The 17,916-nt window shown below is 30.9% G+C and overlaps 1 protein-coding gene across 1 annotated transcript in view; it reads right to left on the reverse strand.

The window, feature by feature from the left end:
- LOC130904207 (insulin-like growth factor-binding protein complex acid labile subunit) overlaps nt 1-17,916 on the reverse strand; it is a 453,059-nt gene that overhangs the window by 281,328 nt on the left and 153,815 nt on the right. Inside the window, exon 3 of the mRNA XM_057816841.1 lies at nt 6,078-6,137. The gene's annotated coding sequence lies outside the window, so the exon portion shown is untranslated. The remainder of the gene's footprint in view (nt 1-6,077; nt 6,138-17,916) is intronic.

Below are 17,916 nucleotides of genomic sequence, written 5' to 3' on the forward strand. Positions count from 1 at the left end.
CCTTTCGGATCCAAGTGTTAAGGAGTCACTCTTCCACCAGGCAACAAAGCGAACGAGTGCTAAGTCGACCCTAGCGGAGCTACGCTGATCCTAGAGATGAAGTACGCTCGGGCTAAATTCAATTTTACGTTTTTTATTTATGTCTATGTATAATTTTTCTTTTTATATGTGAGTTTTAAGTAAACTTTAATTATTGTGTTCTCGCTATCCTTGACCTTAAGACCCTTGTGGTTTGTATTGTAACTGTCAATCAAACTTTATCAAAGACTTTTGCTATGTCCTGTAGACTGCGGAACAATAGTTCTTTCCCTGGAATGCTTCTACCTAAATTCGAATTGATGGTTTCGTATAAATTCTTCCATTTCTGGTGTTATCCCTTTCAATAACAATTTTTTGAGTAATTTTGGTAATATGGGAGTTATGCCATGTCTTTGAGATTGAATTTCAAGGTTTTATGAAGAATAAAGAAGTTGTGGGAACAAATGGAAACTAGTTTTAAAGTAAAAATTCATTGAATTGTTAAAATGAAATTTGAATATTAGAGTTCAACAACAAGTTTAGGCTTGAAAAGCTTACAAAAAGTAACTAGCAATACAAAATCTCCCGTTTAGGTACATATATGGGTAAAAGCCACGCGTATTCATATAATATTAACAACCTCAGAATTGTTGTTTGCCGAATATCTTTTATTCAAGCATTATGTTCCAATGAGCTTTTTGAAATTTTATATGAATTGGATAAATAAAAACTATGTTACTATTTTAACGAGTCATTACATAATCTCATTCAATGCATACGCTGAATCAAAAACCGACTTTGATTGCAGTCTGTTCAAATACTTTGTATCTCTTCCGAACGCGATTCAATAAACCGCCAATTTTTTACGGATATTCATTGTTTACAAAGGTTTCGTATAAAATTGTGAAATACATTTCCGGTTTTTATCAGTTTTCCTCATCATCACGACCGTCTCCCGAGAGGGTTAAAAAGTGCTGAAATTGTTTAGACGATGAGGATGAATGAAAAAAAATCTTCAATAAAAGGGTAGATTTCTGTTCCACGAGATACTCCATCCACTGCATTGTTAGAAACAATTTTCATAACGTTTTAGTAACAGCCATCATAAAAACGAAGACTATTGTTCGAGGTTGACAAACTCATGACTTTTTTATTCTTTCCCAAAGAACCGATAATGTGTGAAACCATATTATTCTCACTAGTTTACAACTTATACATTAATCTTCCACAAAGTGATATTTTTCTACACTAATTTTGAAAGCAAGTTTTCCTCATATATATATAATTGGATTGAAAAAAATGTTAAAGCTGTGAATGAAAAAAGCTGTAATGTAATGTAAATACAAAATGAATGACAGATTCCTGTTTTATAATATGGATATTAATAATGAGCCCTGTTTCTACCTTCATGACGATCAAGGTGAAGTATTTTTGGGATAGGCAATTTATTATGTCGGTCGGAAGGAAGCTATGGCTTATAAAATAATACTCATTCACCAAAACGAAAAAGCATTGAGCATTTTTCTATATCTAAGCGAAATATACTGAATAAAATTTTTTATGGTAACCAAATAAATTTTGATGAAAGATGGGTTGCCAGCTGTCGCCACGACAAAGAAACATTTTGTTAAAATCCGGCAATTTTGTGTTTAGTGCGTGTGAAATGATTCCACTTTTTGTATTTGAGGGGGAAATGGAAAGTTTAATTATTTTGATGAATATTTGAATTCATATATAATGACAGTTGCTTCCTGTAACAACTAAAAATTTGAAAAAGCTCTTCATTCAATGCTATAAACGCTTTAACTTATTCCTTTGCAGAAACTGAAATCAGGAGGAACTAAAAGATGTCGATAGAAATTATTAATTATTAAGTGCAAAGACGATGTACGAAAATTACTATCAACTGTTTAGGAGTGTTAATTTTGATTGTAGTATCTTAAACTTACTTTTAACTGACTATTTAGCTCTTCTCACATATCATGATTATAAAAACTTGCTAAATTATTGATATATTTTTCAATCAAACTCTAGAAGTAGTGCACAATTTTATTAGGGGTATTTTGTCTAGAGTAGACGTTCAGTTGATAGAAGAATTTACAGTGTGTTCAAGAATAAGCTGAAACATTTTTATTTAATTGAGAAATTTAGAGTTTTCTTCAGCTTACTTCATATTATAGATAATTTCCAAATTTCTAAGAGTCATTTGAGGAACATTAATTATGTATCAAACTTATTGTTAACTGTTAAGTACTCTAAACTCGACAATAATGCTTTAAATTTAGTTTCAACTAAGTGTCTGGTTCTCTCACGCGTAAAACTCGGAAATAATTGATATTTTTTAATGATAGAAGAAGAAGTTGCTGTAATTGTGTCCCTAGAACGTCTTTCACCAGGATGTCTTTAGAATGCCTCGGTATCCTTACATCGTTTTTACACTTGACTTACTGATGATTGAGCTAAATTCAAAATATTCTAAATATTCATACTCGATTGTGCCTTTAGTAGACAGAATAATAGCTAATTTTATCTTAGCATTTGTTAATGTCTGTTATTATCATTTATATCTTCGACTTAAATAATTTTTATCGATATTCTATTGTTAACCAATCGAATATTGTGCGTTTCATTGATAATGAAACGATATAAAATTTATACAAAAAACACATCAAAATATTATTAGTTTTTAGCATTAATTATATACAAAATTTAAGAAATATCCTGTACAGGTTTCCTGCATATACGTCAATTGCTTTGAGTGGTATAGAGCAAAAATTTAATGTCCGATTTTCTATATGTCCCCTGTGCATTGTAGACTCACAAAAAAACGAATAAGGAATTGTTGAGTGAAAACAACGTGGGTACCACACACGGTATAACATAAAATTATCTCAGTAAATCTTTAAATATGGCATGGCGGGTGGTCATAACGTGAACGTTTTATATATCTGAACCATAACTATTCATATGTTTTGCTTTATTCATTCTCCAGCCAAAATCCACAAGAATCAGCTTAGTGGATGACGCGGTTAGTGAATATTTAATTTGGATTTATGTTTAATAGTCACACACTGGTGAATGGTATGACTTGTAAATTCCTAAATTACGATGTAATAATTATTACGCCACATAACTTGGTGAGTGTCATGAATTTCATGTGAGAATACAGAGTGTACAAGACGATGGAAAATATTTTATGAAACGAACACTATTTTTCGAACTCTGAAATATCTTCTTCAATCTACTAATTATTTGATATGTCTAGTTAATTTGAGTCCTATCAGGAATGTTTAAAGAACGTTAACTTCGTCCAAAAAGGATCGGCATCACTATCATCACTGATCATTGCAAGGAGAAAGAGTAACAACTATTATTTTTATGAATGTCCTCAGATGGTCTTAACTGTTTTCCGTATTTGAATCAATAACAGACAGAAAGTGATATAAAAGTATTTCATACGTTAGTTAATAGAACTCAGGAATCGAAAAATGATATCACAAAATAATTCTCTCAAAACCAAATAAATCAAGTTTAGTAACATGTGTCGGTGAAGGTATTATTGTACTATTCTAGCGACATAGAGACGTGCGTTATCATGCATTAACATACAGTCATAACCTAGGAAAGGGGCATAAGGAACAGTATATGGCTCCAACATATCTGTACTGTACCTATTAAGAGTTAATGATCATCTATTCAGCAGTACCAAGTCTGTGTCATCCATTAAAGGTGTTTCACCCCACAACATGATAGACCCACCTCCTAAATATGTTGGAGGTCTTATTTTACAAGAAAAATACTTCACACCATTTCTTCTATCAACAGGTATTCCCTGATTCATAAATAAAATTTGGAATCGTCCGTATGTTTGTGAAAAGTACATTACCCCAATCCAGCTCTTGTGCCAATCTTAAACTAGCTATTTGGTGTTCCCTTGTCAGTTAGGGAGCAGTGCTCTACCACTCTGCCTCCAATACCAACGTTTCTTACGGTTTATGAAGATACTCATATATTTCGAGCTTGAGCTAATTCTTGTTGCAGCTGTTTTGCCGTTACATGTCTCCTTCGTAAAGCTTGCAGTCTCAAAAATCTATAATCTGCAGGTGTAGTAGCCGACGACCGTGCCTGCACTAGCTTTATATAACTTTCATTATTTGTCAAAAATTTCATTGGTTAATTTGCTAATAGACCACTTAATAACAACTAGATATAAAATAACATTAAAGCACTTGGTAACATGATTTTATCCATGTTCGACAAGATGGAGCTCCACTCAATAAGTTTATTCCAGTGAGCTTGTGGCTATATTTTAGATTTCCTGGCAGATAGATTCCTTAAGATAGAGCTACACCACCACATTCTGACTCAGCGCCACTAGATTTCTACCTATAGAGGCATCTAAATTCGATTATTTATAGAATACAGTCTAATAATTTGGAAGAGAAGATTTATGTTATAGGGCAGTACCGACAAAACAACCATTACAATAAGATGTCACTCAACGTATATTTCGCTCAAAAGTTAAGAAATAATTCTATCTTTTCAAAAATAATTGTCAGTTAGCGTTGCACATTTTTGATTTTCTGTAGAGGCCGGAATATAAAGTGTTGTACAATATGAAGATTCATGAATTAATTTTCTTATATTCATGAAATGTATCGAATGAATTGTCATCTTTCATGACCTTTTTTTTTGAATAATTATTGATTTTCTAATAAAAATTATTGCTCTATTCAATTCAATGTTTGATTTGTTCAAAATCCTTTTCAAATTGTCACCTCAATCATTCTCATGTTTTGATAACAATTTAAACATTTACTATTTTTGGGTAATGCTCCATATATGTTTAACATGGAGAATTCAAATAATTGTCATTGTAATGATAAAAAATAGATGATCTATTTTATGTAACAAAAATGTAAAGTAGCTAAAGCTTTCTCCTCAAATGTTGCAAGTGGTCTTCATATTTTTACCGTGGCATATATACAAACTGTACATAGACCTATAAATTCGATATGATCTGATATTGAGTTAAAAAATAATTTTTTGCTTATCGAAGCGAAAACAGCTAATAACTCGATCAGTGTATGGGAATTGGAAAATTGCGAGAGGTCTGAGCAGGAGAACGAAATATTAAAAAAGAAGGTATTAGTGGAATATGGTTTATGGAAACTCGATATAATCTATTGGGTATATGTGTGAAGGAGATAGGATAATATATTATGATTTAATATTGGAATGTTGGAATTTCTTGATTTAAAAAAACTCATGTTTATCCCACTGCATACTATTTATTTTAAAAACGCACTGCGTTATGAATAAATTGTGCTTTCCATAGAATTAGATACTAGTAACAAATTACGATATGTATAGGTTGAGGCTTAGGAGACATCCTCTGTAGTATTGTACATTGAGGGCAACAAATTATATATTTCTTTCGAGTAAACAATTTTGGAAAGTAATTTCTAGTAGGTCGTTCCGCTCACATTTTTGGTAATTGAAACATTAGCTGAGGTGTACTCAACGTACACTAATTGATAAGGAAACATACTGATACACATCGGTGTATTTAGATTCTAGTGTCACTATTCGATTCTGCTGCACTTTTTGACATATTCATTTTGTTACTCATAGAGTTATTGATATAGAACTCAGCAACGTTGCTGGATTTCCAACTCCCACCGAACTCCCATGGCGTTTTAAAATCCAAATATCTACTCCTAGCAATTCATGTCTATCACGAAGGACACAATATGACAACTGAAAAAAAGTACAAAAAACGTTTATTTTTAGAAACAACATGTATTGCCCAAAATGATCAATGCATTAATAAGAAAACTGATTTAAATAACTTTAGTGTAATAATTATGAGCTAAATTCATGGAATTTACGTAAATCGTCTCATATTATTGTTTTATTATATTGCATATAATGAAAAACCGCAGAATATAATGGAAATCAAAATTGAATTAGGAGTTTAACTCGAACTGTTAATACTTTGCTTCACGTTCTAAATTCCACACAATACAAACTATTTAAATGTATTAGAACGTACTTACCAATACGAAGTTAATAGTAAGATTAACTAGACGGGGCATCCGAAAAATATCCTCGAGAATCTGCAAACAAAAGGAAATATGAATCTGTACTTGGAGAAAGCATTTACATAAGCACGAAGTAATCCCTAGTAGAAGTTTGAATGTTTATAGAATACAATAGACGAGGGACTCGAATGTAGTATGCGGAATAAATAAAAATACACTGTGAAAATTTTAAAAGTTATATTAGTGTGCAAGTTGAAATAACTATTAACGCCTCGTTTTGTATCAACTAAAACTGTTTCGAGTCCTATTAGATAATTGTTATCACAAAAATTCTTTCCTATAAACTTTGAATTTTGGATCTTAATATGTAAGTTATCCTGCTCTAGTCATTTCATATAATTTTATTTTTCGTTCCAACTTCAATACTTGATGTTTCAACGTAAACATCCTAAATGAAATATATCGAGCTGGATTTCATTTCATTTGATCATAAACTATTATCCATCTGTAAGTGATCCAAAACCGCTACGTAGTTTGCTTTTTTCCTGTTTCTATAAATATCTTTGTCAACTTTGAAACATAACGTTTTCATAACAATTTTTGCAGTGTATAATGTGAAATAAATATAGGAAGCTTTGTTGGAAGCTCTCACCGAGATTGTCCAAGGACACTTTATTACCAAAATATTAAAATCCCTTTCTTTATTGTGTGTGTGTGTTAGATATTATATTTGTCATAAAATATATTCTTTTATATATTAGGTAGAACTTCCTTAAATGTAAAAATACATCGAGATCATTTTTATGGTTTTGTTTCTATTCCTTTGATTGTCATAAATATTTTCGTACTAAATCATAGGGATATTCAAATATGAATCAAAGAAATTGTGTCATTGGTCGTATTTAGACATTTACAGAATAAAACTAAAATGAGATAAGTAAAAGTAAAATACGAATGTAACGTTGATCATTATATGATATACTGAAATATGAACCTAATTTTTCAAATCTTTAAATACCTGTGACAATGTTGTTAACAGTGTTAAAAATTTATTCCAGTTGGATCACATTTGTTCGAGTTATTGCTCAATAGCGCTATTTTCATTTTTAATGAAAAGAATTGGCGTCATTAAATCAATCGTTATTTTTAACTAGCTATAAAACGACACTAATACGACTAAAAACTATAAATTAGTTACTTACATATTCGAATGAGCGTCAATGTTTTGTCCAAAATATTTCACTTATTTATCTTTTAGTATATTTCACTATAAACATTTTAGTTTTGTTAGAATACCTTTAAAGCAAAATTTAAAGATAAATTTTTAGATATTTATTGCAATTAATTCTTAGAAAAGAGTTTTAATACTCCTAAAGAGAAAACTGTTTTTGTTTTCAAGATAAAAAATATCGAATCAAGCATTATTTTTCACGGCGAAAACCAAAACTAAAGGCAAGTATAATCCTGAAAGGGTTCTGTCCAATGAAATTAATTCTAAGTGGTTCTCTGCTTACGAAAATGACCAATTGAACATTGATGATGGTCAACATTCGTACCAACATTTACTGTACCTACTCCAGAAAGCATCGAGTAAAAGTACGTGAAATAGCTAATTGAGTGAATATTTCAATCGAACGGGTATATATTTTGCATGAAAGGTTATATATGAAGAAGCCGTTTGAAACTCAGATATCGCGATTACTTATTGCTGATCAAAAGCTCGCTTTTAAAATTTTAACGATCGTTTGCATATCTTCTAACGTAATCCGAGGCAAAACGATAACTTACACGCTTATCTAATTCTCTCCTAGCCGCAAACTACAATTGATGTAAATCGATTTCGGAAAAATGAAGATGTGATGGCAGATACAATTGCTGGACGAAGTGTGTGAGATTATATTACAATACAGTAACTTTTTTATCGAAAAGCTGATTCTATTTTATGAAAAAAATGTCTGAGTTGTTATACCAAACGTGACATCCTCCATCATAAAGATTATAGATAAAAAATGTCATTTAATTCACTTTTTCATTTGCCTATAGTATTAACGCTCTAGTGTTAATTTCCGGCCTGTAATAATAAAAATCTCATTCCAACAATTACATTCGGTGGAATAAAAACGTACTTAAGACAGGAAGTCCGCATTTATGAACAGGGATTGTGTCGTACCGATAAATCTTTGAGTGAAGGAATAAAACGTTGGTATAAAGATTTTGAGGGGAGATAAGGTTCTCTTTTCATCATGGATGGCGATGCCAGTTATACATATTTTGATTGAAGTTTCCATATTACTTGTTTTACAGTTCTTTTATTATCATGTTTTATCACAAAAATAACAAAAACAGTGAAATATCTGAATTCACTGTATTTGAATTGCGTTTATAGTTATTGCTGTGTATCACGATATTCTTGTCCTGGTGTTTGAAACGTGCGGAAATACATGCTTTTTCCGATTTATTCATATCAATCAATCCAATTTATTGATAAAATTAAATATAATCCGATTATTTTCGATTTGTGAATAGTTAGAAAAGCTCCTACAATACTTATTTATGTACTATGATGAAAAACTATTATGTATGTTATTGTTCAAATTGATAGACGATATGCAGCTGTCTGAAGTGAACAGACGGTTTTTTGCTAAGGTGCATATTTTCGTCAACCTTTACATGCCTTTATCAAAGTAAGGATAAACTGTTTGCTATACTCGGCTACATCCTACTTTTTAAACTGCAGACTTGTTCATAATTTTGAATTTGAACAAAATATATTTTGATTTGTAGTATAACAACTTCCTATTTTAATTTTAAAATAAGAGCAATTTCGAAATAAAGTAATAAATGCTATGATTGATCTTGATTCCAGCTGCTGAAGATGCAAGAGACAAGTTTTGATTTTAGATACTTGTTGATACAACTTCAGATACAGGTGCTCCATCAACTCTACTTAAAAACTCTGATCTTGGAGTGTTTTACCTATTGAAATTTTTTCTATATATATTTTTTATTGGGAATTTTTTGGCAATGACAATATATGCGCTAGAATAGAAAAAGGTATCGCAATTATTCATAAATAACATTAAACGCTTTCCAATTGCACAATTTGAGCACCCAATCTAGCACATTTGTGTGCAATGCTTATAAAGCATGTTTCAAATTTTCGTCACACAGTTACGATTTCCCCTTGCCACTTAATACCAGATAAATGTTTGGTTTTCGTGAACTGCAAAATTGCGATTCAAACACAAACTGTATAATTGAGGTTATGTAAGCTTTTATTTCATTATTTATATTTACATTTGTGTTTTTGAAATGGAAACATGACAGGGCTGTTCAAAACAATATTCTCTTACATAAATGGATGCAGAATTAAATTTGAAATTTGCATCATTACTCAATAAAGAAGACTATACAAGAACCTAAGAAGGTAATGTATAGTAAAAAGTGTAGTTGTAGTTCAAGACGATTTAAGCATTTTTTTAATTGTAGATGCTGTTTTTGAATCTACACCATTAAATTTTGCCAAAAATGATCGAATAATGACGGATAAAGATTTGAACAAGGAAAAAATGCAGGAGCAGGAATCTTCTAGAAGTGAATTGTGGGATTACAATGGTTTTCTTTGCTTGCATAATTGCAAGGAAAATAGCATGGAGGACTTTTAAGTAATGCATTCAAATACAGTGCAACACAGCATATTATAACAAATGACGTAATAGTAGAACAGAACTCTGATTAAATTCAGGGAACGAAAAATTTTATTACAGTCGAACAATTTTTTTTCGAAAACGGAAGCGAATAATTGGAATAAAAGAAAACGACATTGAGACAGAATAAATATTGAAAGGAAAAAGTTAACTGAGGTACAAAAAGTAGAAATATTAAAAGAAATATTGCAGGAGCTAATACTGAAATCTCATATGTTCATTTTAAAAATGATCATATATTATATTTCTCTTATATTTTCTAAATAAAATTTTCGTGTCATAATGTTAGTTAAAATACCTCTGAAACGGCTTGACCGATTTCCATGAAGTTTCATATGCATATTCAGTAGGTCGACTAATATATATTACCCATACTCCTAAGTGGGTAAGGGTCGTCCACCCCTAATATTTTTTTTCAAATTTTTGGAGAAAGTTATTTTGTTATTTCATAGTGTGGCAGTAGAAAATACATACAACCCTACATTTTCACCCTTCTATGATCAACCCTAATTTTTTATTTGTTAATTATAAACTTTATTTTGGATAGATTTTTATTAGTATTTTATCATGGCTTCTAACAAAAAAAAAATCGTATTACTCAATTTTTCACCTTTCTATGTATGTACAACCCCTATTTATCCATCGCAATTTTTACTTTTTTAATTTTATCCACAGATCCGCAATAGGGTAGCAAGATAGCAATTGAATATAATAATAGTAGTACGATAAACTCCTATTCATAGTTTATAATTTCAATTTCCCTTAATGTTGTGTTTTTTTTTCTCAATTTTATTCTTCTACCTTCGCCGGTCGATAACTGATTAACTATCAATCGGTCAATTATCCCGTTGTCACCTATCATCCAACAAAGACCACGGAGTAGCGATGAGAATGAAGCGGGTCTCCTGTCTTACTCACTGTACAGTTTTCGACCATTTTTTCAGTTTTTTTATGACAGTTTTTATTCTCAGTTAATTGAGTAATTTCATGTGAATAAACACATGGTGTGAGAACTCGCCAACAATAACCAATACCGTACCTTTACATATTGTACCTAACATTTTTTGGAAATAGCTCTAAATAAAAACAGAAACATGCGTGTTTAATACTTATACGTGTTTTATTAATACGAAATGGAAGTCAAATGATAAGCAAACAAATATACTATTACGTTTCGAAAAGTATTTTAACTTGATTTGTTTAAATGTTCTATGTACAATCAGCAATCCCAGCAAGACTCAAAGGGGCCAATTTGAATCGTCGAACAGTCAAATCTAGAGTCATGCAAGATATAAGAGTACAAAGATCAGGCGAATTTTTGGACGTACAGATTAAATATAAAAATCATAAGTGGCTGGCATAAACAGCGATTTTGGCAGCATAAAAGGTGAATACAATGTGTTAAATTTTAAAATACAACAGTTGTTTCCTAGAGACCTGGTATCATACATATCTATCGATGAATTTTGCGATGCCCACGAAGCTGTGAATTATCTGATTGACTTTTTAAATTCATTCGATTTGCCAGGCATACCACCACACCATTTTAATTGAAGGCTGGATCTCCAACTATTTTGATCTTTAATTTAAACCCAATACGGCTGTGTAATGGTACACGATTAGTCATGAAATAATTATTGAAAAACTTTTTTGAATGGCAAGGCAAGAATGTATTGCTGCCACGAATCACTATGATTCTTACAGATGTGCCAATTGAATTCAAACGCATTCAATTCCCAATAAAATTTTAATTACATCCCTTCCCACTCTCACTATACAGTTATACTAATAAATCAAATATTTTTTCTCTCTTCCTATAAAATATAAAGTTTTACTTGATGGCTAATATGGATTTTAGCATAGAGCATATACAATAGTGTTGATGATGGCTGTCAGTGCCAGGAGCCTGTTTTCATTGAATTGTGGATTTACGAAAATGATTCAATAACCTCTCTTAGTGTGACCCAAATCATCTTTGGTAGAGGCGACAAAAAAAAACTTAAAAGATATGGGAATAACAGAAGAAAGTTGTTATTTAATTTCAGAAAAACCAAAATCGTGATATAATATAACAGAAAATTTTTTCGACATCATTATATATCCAAGTTTCTGAATGAGGTCGAAATAGTTGAGTTTTGATTCGATCTCAATAGTTATCAATAAGTTTCGAATTTCAGTAGAAACGCTATCTATTTATTAGAGTAAATAGGGCACCTTTCTGCAGCCAAACGATATTTTTCATATAATAAGGTATCAATTGAAGTTTCATTATAATATTTTTAAGAAAACAATAAAAACTGAGTTTTCGCTTCTTGTTTATAGCTGACAGAATCATCAGGCTTGAAGATAAAGCAAGAAGATATAATGAAACTTGTAAGTTTTGTAATATATAGATGTACCGGATGTCCCAGTAAGAATGGCTCTCGGCCATATGTCGGGAACCGTTTATAGTACAGTTTCGGGAAAAATTTATAACAAAAGTGACCTCGAGAAAAACCTGAAAGTTATTTACAGAGCTGTAGGTCCACCACTAGAGGGCGTAATCAAATACCAAAAATTATAAAATGAGTAATTTACAAATTTTGCCTAATTAAGAGGCATTTCAGATGCATTACATTTCTCAGGATATCTCGTAATATAAAAAAGATATCTACTTTTATATTACTTAATTAAAACTGCATGCTTCCATTTAACATTTTTCAAGGATAGCTAGATTTAAAAAAAATAAATAAATAGCGCCCTCTAGCGTATACGTTACTCATACTAACATCAACTTAAATAGTATATGGAACAAACATTTGTTATTTTGAGCTATGTATGGTATAAAGGGTTAATTAATTTTAATTGTTTCTTCTTTTTACTCACTTTTTTAAAATATATTTATACATTCTGGTAACTTTTTTGTTCTGTATTGGAAAACAAAAATATGCAAATTTGTCTTTTATCCAAAGAATTCTATTTTGTGTCCATGTATTATTTTTTCATGTTACTTAGACCTACTTATGTATCGCTTCTTGTCCCTGAAGATATCCCGAACATACAGGTTTCTCTCATTCTACAAAGTCTGCAATCCTTGAGTTTGTTGTTCCTGTAAAAACTTTGTGGACTCCACAATGTACTTGGATATTTTAGCTCCACTGCTCCATTTTTCTTGCCTAAAGATACACCAAATTTACAGATTGTGAAGAAACAAAAGAAGTTATATTCAGATATATTTTCATTTCATATAATGGCAACCGTATTCAACTACTGTTGTATAAAAAGTTTTCACGTTGTGATTGATGTAATATTTCTGGTTTGAAAATATCTAGGAAATTTTGAAACGTTTGTGAAGAAAAATTATGAGCGATCTATTAGACATTCAAGAAGGAAAATACACTTTTTCTGTTTTTGCTTTTCACATTGCCTCACTTCATGCAGGTAGGATGTTTGGTATGAGGAAAATGGCGAACATATTGTTTTCAAGAGGATGTGAAATATGAGGATAATATTTTATCTTTAAGAGGCAGGAGCACTTTTGGGAGAATAGATTCGTATATAGGATATCCTGTGAAATGAGATCTTAGGGATTATAGTACATTGTCCAACTATATCTTTTTGTCAAGGAAAATGTTATGAAAATGGAATCTTTCAACATTTTATTAGGTCGGTATATTTCCAAAAATGTGTCATTAAAAATGTTTTATATACAATGAATGAATTAGAGGTTAATTACGAAAAATAGTTGAATTAATAGATAGTTCCAGAGAAATACAAAAATTATAATAACGCAAATGCTTTTTGTAACGATAAACATCTCAATTTTTCAAAATTCTCATTAAATACGAAGTGCGGTCCATGAGTTCTTGGCCTAGATGAAAAGATAATGCTAGATGCAGAATTTTACGCTAAATTCAATGGTGAACAAAAATACAGAGTGTCCTATTTAAGAAAACTTTACTTCATGTTGTCACGCTTAGGCTTAGGTATACTTCGACATATTTTAGAAATGTGTATCTGTGCAAATATAACAACCTTTATTTAAAAATTTTTTCGTATATTTTATCTTAAGTACTTCCACACACTAATGGGCCACCCTGTATATATCTGCATTAAGTAATAAAGATTCTGCAATAACAAAATTCATGATAAATAGCTATGAATCAACAAAGCTTGCTTAGTGTTTCTAGATTACGAATTGACAAAATTGAAGTTGATGATAGATTTTTCAAGGTATAATAAGTTAATTCATGAATATCTCAAAAGCATTTCGTCAGCAATACGTGTATTTGAACAGTATCTGCAGTAAACAATCTTTTTTTATATTGGTAATTACTTCACTCATTGGCTTTTTTTTTAAAGCCTCTGTATATTGATAAATAATGACATTATTTAATCCCACTGAATAATATAACTGAAAGATCCTTTTTTAAAAAAATTGGAATAAATACCTACATCCTGTTTTGCTTTTAAAAGACGGAATCCTATTGTGCTTCTACCCTATCAATATCCCAATTTATCACGCTCATTACTTGTTCTGTGGAAATTTCAAAATATTGAAACTGACATAGGAGGCTACATCAAAGAAGGGAAAGAGTAAGCAAAGGCGTAGGTAAATTGATCGGAACAGGGGCTAATTCAAGAAAAATTGAATACTTGAAACTCACAATAGTGACATGATATTGTAAACTGATTTCCAGTTTTTTATGTAGAAATAAGAATTCACTTGTTGATGCCGCATGATATAGTACGTGTTTTCAACTAATGATTCTGTAGAAGAACAGATGATAAAATTTTATGGTTTTACTAAAATTAAAAATCCACATGTTAATTATGAGAATTGTGATTTACAGGGTGCTCCGGGACATTATGCAAAAAATTCGGTAATTAGTAGATGAAAATAAAGCTGTGATATAAAGAAAATTTTCTCATACGACCCCTAGTTTCTGAGCTATAGGCCTTCAAAGTTCAAAACTTATATTTACATTATACATTCGAACATTATGATTTTGTAATGGGTGATCATGTATGTCCATGTGGTATGCTTGACGAAATAAATAATATTATACTACTATATGAAGGCCAGGGGCGGCGGATGCCCAATGGTTAATAAATCCGTAGTTTTTACAGGGACAACCTGTACAATCTAAAGATAGCAGAAATGAGTTTTTCAATCGATTTCTCAACAAAAAGGTACTCTTTGTTAAACTCGATAAAATTTATGGTTTAGATCGTTGTAAATACCAAGAAAACCGTTTGCCACAAAAAAAAATTCTGAATAATGTTCGAGGTAAGCACCTTGCACTTCTACACACTTCTAGAGTATACGGTGGATATTTATTTAAACTTGGCGCTACAATGGAAGTTTATTATATCGATCATTTCGTTTCTTGTGTTTACCGTTGTTCCATAAACGAGTATCCAGCTTTTAATATATCCCCAAAAAAATTAATCCATTGAATCTAATTCAGGGGAATGTGGTAGACGTGCAAATGGTCCCCTCCCACCAATCCACCTATTAAAGAAAATGTCATCGTATCGCTGATCATTCAGGTTATTATTAAAAAAATATGGACTTACCAAATTATTACTCATTATTCCTGTCCATACATCAACACAAAATCGATGTTGATTCTCTGTTTGAACTGTACCGGGAGAATTTTCATGTCCCATAAATGCGAATTATGGGAATTAATAAAATCGTCTCGTGTGAAACCAGCTTCATCAGTAAACATTCAAATATCCTCCCTAAAATCCGGAACTTTAAAGAAGTACAAGTACGAAGTACAAACTTTTATTATAGGTTCCTTTTTGTTTTCATTTGATAAGTTGTAAGCTTATTAACTAAATTTTTCTACATTTAAATTTTTCCCTTATGTAAATAATAGGATGCTCGATAGTATGTAGTTCAATTAGAAATGTTCGATTGTTTTTTGATATCTTCTATATGTATTCTCAACAAATAATTACAATTTATAATATTTTTTATTAGAATGTCCCTCTATGTCGAACGATTAATGTTTTCCAAGAATTTTCTTGTGTGATATTGATATATCTTGCAGTGTACTTCGCAAAAGGTCCTCGTCTAATTGTAAATAAGGACCTAATGACTCAGCATTTGTAATTCAGTTCATAAGCTAGAAACAGACATTCTATCACTCCAGTATAGATAAAAAGTAGTTGAGTATAATTCATAATATCAGATAAACTTAATAAAGTTGTTATGTTTTGGTGGTACATATAATCATTTAACGAAATTCTATAATCTACAATATTCGACAGTCAGTTCACGTCCCTTCAGCATTTTTGAAAATTATTGATTTGTTTTTTATGTTTCTTATTCTACGATCGCTCTATATTGCTCTGAAATATATACCTGTATATTTAAGCTTTGACTTTAACTGTTATCCCTTGGGAAACACCCCTGGAAGAAAACCAAATAATCGCCGTCAATTCGCATTAACCACTGAAAACGACAGAATAAGTTCGTGAATCCCGGAGCTTACCTATACCTGAGAAGGTACGAGACAAGGCAAAAGAAAGCAAATATCCCATTGTGAAAGGTTATATTTGCGTTGCACCGCAGCTGGCTCTATTATAAATGTGTAATGATCGAAGAAACCGGCGAATGGAAGACATAGACTATATAAATACTCGTAGTGTTATTAGAGCACAAGCCTAATAAAAGGAATCTTTATTGTTCGGGCAAACGCTTACTATGGAAGTTAGGTTTTTTCGTGCCGCTTTAATGAGGATTATTGTTCCGAAAAAATTGTGTTTTCAGAAAAAGGTTGTTATGATGTCTGTATTTTTTATGTAGACAACTCAGGTCGTAATCATAAAAATTGTGGTTAATATTTTGGTTCTTTATATCAGTATATTGCAATGCGATGGAGCTGAATTATGTTTTAAGATTGAATATATATGAAAAGTTATCAAATATTTATACGACAATGTATGTAATGTGTTGCTTTTTATACATCAAACCTTCATTAAGACTTTATTATTTCCAGTTTATTGAATACCACGAAATAGAAACTTGACTTTTGGAGTCAGAAAAAGACAATCAAAGACCAGTAAAACCAAAATATAGTGTGACTGGAAATTTGATAACAATTATAGTTTTGTGTAAATATTTGCTATCGATTTGCTCAAACAATCGTTTAAAATGGAGTTGACTAATGTAGCAAAGAAATTGCGGTTAGGCTACGTTCTCAAGCAACTTTTATTGATTATAAATGTATTGCTAATTCCATCTTCGGACTTTGTATCATATCTCAGAACGTTTTATAATGCAATTATTCATTCATTAGAAGTCTTTTGAAAGACTTTCAGCACTTTTGCACAAAAAATATTTGCACCACGAGATCATCGATAGAACCTGCCTATTACGGTGGAGTACAGCGATATCTGGATGGCAAATATCTTGGTCAAAGAATTGTATGAGCAGATCCAAATGAATATGTAATTGAATTACATCATCTTGGAAATTCTAGAACTAGAAATGGTCGCTTTCCACATTTCACTAGTAGAAGGATACGAGAAGGAATAGTAATGTATACAGTTTCCTGCCATCACCTTTTTCTATTGTATTCATTTACTAATCCAAACTATATTTATTTGAAATTTGTTTGTTTGTGTGTTAAAATAATATCACACTATTTGTGAATTCAATCAATTTATCATTAATTCTTATCAAACAAAAAATATGACATATTTATATGTAAAATTTAGTATTGGTTGGATTGAAATAGACGATGACATATTCTTAACAAGAGACACTAGAATACAGTACAATTAAAAATATATATATATTATTACAAAATATATTCGAAAGAAATTCATATAAAATGTTCATCATTTAATTTCTGTATTCTCTGGTGATATCAAGTATCTTATTGATATAAGCATTCAAATAGTATTTCTCATTTTCTACCAAAGCTCGTCACTAAGAATTTTTAAGCAGCAATCAAACAATAAGTCATTTTTAATTTCGTAACAGAACAAACAAGAAAAAATTGCGCCTCTTCCTATATTTAAATTCTCTCCCTGTTTTTATTCTCACAAAATCAAATTGAGGGAACCTCCGCAGGGACGGACTATTAAAGAATAATTATTTTCACTTCAAAGAAAATGATATGTAAAATATAAGACTTTCATAGTCATAA

This window comes from Diorhabda carinulata, chromosome 1 (genome assembly GCF_026250575.1).
Source record: "Diorhabda carinulata isolate Delta chromosome 1, icDioCari1.1, whole genome shotgun sequence".
Classification (NCBI taxonomy): domain Eukaryota; kingdom Metazoa; phylum Arthropoda; class Insecta; order Coleoptera; family Chrysomelidae; genus Diorhabda; species Diorhabda carinulata.